Source organism: Pteropus vampyrus, unplaced genomic scaffold (assembly GCF_000151845.1).
Source record: "Pteropus vampyrus isolate Shadow unplaced genomic scaffold, Pvam_2.0 Scaffold130, whole genome shotgun sequence".
NCBI lineage: Eukaryota > Metazoa > Chordata > Mammalia > Chiroptera > Pteropodidae > Pteropus > Pteropus vampyrus.
In genome coordinates, this window is record NW_011888911.1 from 868,225 (window position 1) to 874,409 (window position 6,185).

Genomic DNA, 6,185 nt, shown 5'->3' on the forward strand with positions numbered 1-6,185 from the left:
CTTTTGCATGTGCTATCCAATTGTCCCAGTACCATTTGCTGAAAAGACTATTCATTCTCCACTGAATAGTCTTGGCACCCTTGTGAGAAATAAGTTGACCATAAATGTGAGGGTTCATGTCTGGGCTCTCAATTATATTTCACTGATTTACATGTCTACCTTTATGCCAGTATCACACTGTCTTCATTACTCTAGCTTTGTAGTAACTTTTGAAATCAGAAAGTATAGTCCTTAATTTTGTTCTTTTTCAAGACTGGTTTGATTCTTCCAAGTCATTTCATTTTCATGCGAATTTTAGTATCGGCTTGTCACCTGCAAAAAATGCAGCTGGAATTTTATTGTGTTGAATCAGTAAGTAAGTTGGAGAAATAGTGTCATTTTAACAATATTGTCATCCAATCCATAACTGTAGGATGGCTCCTATTTATTACATTTTCTTTAATTTATTTCAACAGTTTCGTAGTTGTCGGTGTATAAATTTTGCACTGTTTTTCTTATATTTATTACTAAATATTTTCTTTTTTTGATGTTATTGTAAATTAATTGTTTTTCTTAATTTCATTTTCAAATTGTTCATTACTATTGTACTAAGGAAAGTAGATCAGACTGCTGAATGTATACACTCATAAATAAGTGCAACTGTAACTGTTAAAATTGCAAGCAAAGTCATTTCTTCAGTTGCATAAAAATTCCACTCATTTTGCAATTCCTCAAACACTTCAGTGTTGAACAGGAATTTTATTCTAGGGAACTTTTCACATTTTCATTGCATACAATAACTATTGCATATTCAGCTTTTCAAGAAGTAAGGCACATATTTGTCACAGTACAACTCTGAATGGATGGCAAGAAAAGGACTGCAGAAATGAAAAAGATTGTTCACACGTTCTTAAAATACTTGCTTAGATAACTTCTTCCAAGAGTGGGGAGAAAGAAGGCAAACCTGTAGCATTTTAGATAGCATCAGAATTACCTCATCCAGCCAGATTTCCCCTGAAGAAGGTAAAGCTTGCTTACTCAGTAGTTTTTTTTCCCATTAATGAGTTCTACTAAATAGTCCAGGGTTATTAAATATAATTGTGTAGTCCATTAATGTGAAATAAATGTCATATAAGGTTATAAGTAAAACACTGTGTTCCTAATTATCATTAAAACACTATAAGTTGCAGCTAATTTTTTAAAAATATGAATTAGACCTGATTCAAGAATACCCATATGATAATGTCAATCTCACCATGTTTCTGAATTTCAGTTTCAAGGAAATATTTTATTTCTCTGTTTTCAAAGTGTTCTGTGTATTGTTTAGATATATTTTAGTTATATGTACTTAACTCTGACTTACGAGGCCATAAAATTCTTCTTGATTCCATCATTTGTCCTTAATTATAACCTAAAGCCAGATTGAGGTTATATTTAATAAATCTAATAGGCAGGATTAAAAGTAAACTGCAGAAGTCTTTGAGGGCTTCAAGTTACCATATTAAAGGGCATCAGTAATTCTTATGTAAATAGATTTTTAAATTATTCAAACTATTTCTTAAAATGTTTAGAATGGATAAGAAATGTATTTCCTTTAAATAAGAGTCCATGTCATATCTAATTTGGAATGAGACAGAGCAGATAATTTGTTAAAGGGTCATCTTTGATTAGTCTCTTCAAAATAATTTTTATTTACAGAGCTATTTTGGGAATGAGAATGCATGATATGGTTGCCAAGGGAAACCCTATCCTGAGTGTAAGAGAGGTCACAACAGGTTTTCATAAGAAAAGAGGAAGGATGGCTTTATTCCTTAAGATTGTTTTTTTTCCCTGCTTTTACATTGGCAAAAAAAAAAAAAAAGAAGAAGAAGAAGAAGAAGAAGAAGAAGCAGAAACAAAAATTGCGTTTTTTGCTCCTTATTTACTCTGTGAATTCACAGAAAGTCTCATGATGATGAGCCTCCAAGAATGTCCAAGCCTCATGACAATTTTCCTTAGCATTGTTTAATTTATGACTTGCATGTGATAGTTTACCTCTGTGTTTATGTTTGTTCTGCCCAACTAGAATGTATCTTTGTTATAGTTAAGGGCTACATTTTATAATTTTTACTCAAGTGTCTTGTGCACGGTTAAGCACTCAAAAAATAAATTAATATTAATGATATCGTACCTTAATCCACCATGATTTTTAATATGGAAGGAAGAATATTTTTAATGGAAATATAGGACTTTCTTATCCCTCTCCATTAGATATTTAGAAAGGTTAATATAAGCTGAATGTATACACTCATAAATAGGTGCAACTGTAACGCAAGCTTTCAGAGGAAAGGATCTATGTTTTTCTTGTTCACTCTGCCGGTAACCACAGCTCTGGGAACAGTATCTGATACATATAAATGTTTAATGAATGAACCCTCTGTTCCTGATTATAACTGATGGGATTGCAAATATAGGATCAAGATGAAAATAAGTGTCTCTGCTCAGGAAGTCCTAAAATTAAAATAAAAAATAAAATCAAAGAAGATTGAATCCTAAAGCTCCTTTAAAAATATAAACAATTTTGGAAAGATAGAGATGTCAAAAATTGAAACAAAATATGTAGGTGGAAATAATTCATGTATAACCATATACTACCTAAATGCCTAATATGAAGCTATTAGGAGATTATCTCTTTAAAAAGAGATAACTCTTTTAAAAGATTCAGAGTGATGGGCTTACTTGAAAACTTGTCTTCATGTTATGATGATAGTTTTTTTTTTCTTTTTCAACTGACTTCCTTTGGAACATTTCATATCCACGAGCTCTTTAACCTTGAAGATAATGCTATGGCTAAAAGAACACCTTGCAGCAATCTAACTTTCCAGTAGTCACGTCCTGAGAGTGAGTGGTCCAGGGAATAAATCCACTGAAGAAATTGCACTCAAAACATGGAAGATCCAATTCCTCCTCCCGGTCCTTACCTGAGAAGATATACCATCAATTAATGAGGCTATCAATTGAATACAGACTATTGATAGGATAAAAGTATTAATGCCATTTTTAGAACACTTACTGGGTTCCACAAATTGTGGAAATGTTTTATGTAAGTTATTACTAACCTGTATGATAAACTTATAAGATAGACATTAGTGTCACCATTTTAGAGATAGAAGATCAGAGATAAGAAGTGATAGCTAATAAGACTCCTAAGTGACCAACTTGAGGTTTAATTTCTGATCTGGATATAAAGCCCAGATCCCAAGCTTTTCCCACTATACTACCCAACTTCACGTAACTCCAGAAGCCTCACCTCACCAGGTCAGACCTTTGATTATCTGTGACCCAGCACACACTTTCATCCTACTCTTGACTTTGGCCAATGTCGGTCACTGCCCATATAGCCTCAGGTTGCTTAAGACTCACTGTTGTCATCATTCAGCTCAACCTCTAACCACCACAGGGAGAATGATTTATGAAAAAGATTAGCTGACACTTAGTACTTGTCCCTAGTGGGTGTTTTCAGAGGGAGACTAGAGATTGTAGTGGAAAAATCATTTGGGAGTTGGGCTTCACAGAAGTGCATTTAAAGCTCAACACTGGTACTTCACAGCATCCTCTGTTAAGGGACTTTACATCTTTGAGCCTGATTTCCTTATCTATAAAATTATATCTCCATCTCCACTTGAAGATCCACTGTCTTTGCTTGTTGAAACCAAAGTGAGGCATGGCAGAAGACACAGAAACTCAGAGCTCCACATGGAGTTCTTGCAGCTAAGAATGGGAACCGAGAGTCTGGCACTATTAAAGGATGCTATAAATAGCATGTGGATTACTATTCCTAGTGACTCTCATTCATTTATTTTGAGAGGTCAATATCTATAACTTAAAATAGTCCCACCAATGACTCATTGATGAGTCCAATAATGTGATTCAATTTTTTCTACCTAGAAATATCTGGTGAAGATTGTGGTTGTAAGAAAAATATGGCATTGGTTACTGCCATTTTAACATTCCCTGTTGTCACACAGTGCTGTGGAAACTAGATATCTGAGATCACAAGAGTAAAGAAGGTTTAAGGGACCAATGTGCTTCTGTTCTTTTGTTAATATATCTACTCTACTTATGTGGTATCTCCCTAATTAGTAAACCAGAGTCATTTTTCTGGCATAATGACCAACTCACAATGGCAAAGATCAAGCAGGGTGTATGTATCTTCACAGGCATTTAAAATAGTTTATACTAAGATTGTTTTGTGAGAGAGGGTGTTTTAAGGAGTAGTAATTGGCATTCTGGATGACCACACTCATCTTTTATAATAAAGCATAAATTTGAGATAGCCTAATGAACACATAATATAAGTAAAGATGATTAAAATTTCTTTAAAAGGGGAAGGGAGAGTAATTTATTGCTATTTTAAAAAATGAAGAGAGATTGACTTGCTAAGAATCCATGATAAAGCTACTGAAATTGAATACTATACATGATGCTCAAAGATAAGAAGAGAAGCTTAGATGGTAGGTTAGAGAGAACCATATATTTTCTTTCCTTTCTAAAATGATTTTTTTCACAAGAGAAAAAAGAGTGAAAACTCTTGCTGAATGCTTACTAAATGTTTGAAATTATCTCATAACTTTATATATATATATTAACATATTTAATTTACATAACAATCCAATCAAAAGAGCCACCTCAGATGTCAGCTAACTATGGCCCATGAGCTGCCTATTTCATTATGGCCTGCGAGCTAGGGGAAATTCTATATTTAAAATGCTTACATTTTGAATAGTTATATAAGTACTTACATAATATCCTCCATTTACCTCTTGACCTGCAAAGTCTAAAATATTTATTATCTGAACCTTTAAGGAAAAGTTTGCCAACCACTATCCTATGTTTTCATCCCTTTATTGCAGATGAGAAAATTGAGGCAGTCAATTCTTTTGTTCTGTCTCCAAATGGTAGGACAAAGATATGAACTCAAACAGTTTCATGCTATAGAATGTGTGTTCTTTGTTACTCTATTATACTCCTCCTGAGAGATGTGGAGCATCTATCTTTGACTATGGCTATGAGGGATAAGTCCAGTTAAAAACTATGCCCATTAACTAAATATTCATAATTGCTAAAAAATTTTATTCTAGATACTGATTTATTTTATTATTATTATTATTATTATTAAGATTATTATTATTATTATAGATATCGATTAGCAATGGTAGGTAGTTGGTCAAGGCAGCGAGCACAGAGAGGTAGAAAGAATTAGAGCATAAATCTGTGGCTGCCACCAACAGGGCACGCCTGCCTCCCAAGGCTTTCAACTAGGAAAACATGGTACTGGGAGCTCCAGCCATTAGTTCCAGCCTGCTTATTCCTGAAGCAAAGCACATCTGAAGGGAAAGCAGAGGCTGAGGGTGACTGGGCAGAAGGAAGGAAAGGAGGGCAGGAGCCTACAAAGGAGAGAGCCAGACCAGGGCATAAGTGATGTCGGTTTTCTTAACCCATGAGCCTCAGTTATGTCATTGGTAACAAGGGCACAATGGTCTCTGTCTCACAGGGATTTTGTTAACATTAAGAAAAGTAAACTACTTTTTGGTCCTTTTCTTTTGTATGTAGAAGTATTAATAGATGCTCAGTTCATTATACCAAAATTCTTTTAGTAATTCCATTCTTTTATTAAACATCTCCAAGGAAGATCACAGAAACCTCTGTAATAGGGCATTAATTTTATCCTAACCTCCTCAAGAAGTTCTGTTGTGTGTTTGAGCATTAAATAGTTCAGAAATTAGAATCGAGTCCAAGTTGAAATTCCCTTCTGTCTGTGTGTTCTGAAGTTAACAAAGTCTCCTCTGTAATGAAAGTCTATTTGTTCTCTGGACCCAGCAGTCAGATGCCTGCTTTCACCAACAAGGCAAGGGGACACTTTGATTTGCACCATCACTAACTGCTTTGGCAGGGAAGTTTTTGTTTGAACTACACTTTAGAAAGGAAAAAAAGACCAGCAAGGAAAAATCACGACTTCCTCTTTTTAACCTATTCCCTATGTTTTTTTCCCCCTTTGGACAAATAAAAAGAAAAAAAAAAAAAAAGAAGGAGAGAAAAAAAAGATCAATAAAATGCTGTAAGCTCAAAATTATTGATCCTTCTCCAACATTTTACTTGGCATCAAAAGAAATTTATGACAGAGAAAAAAATTTTTTAAAAATAAAACAAAAGGTAAAATTTCTAAA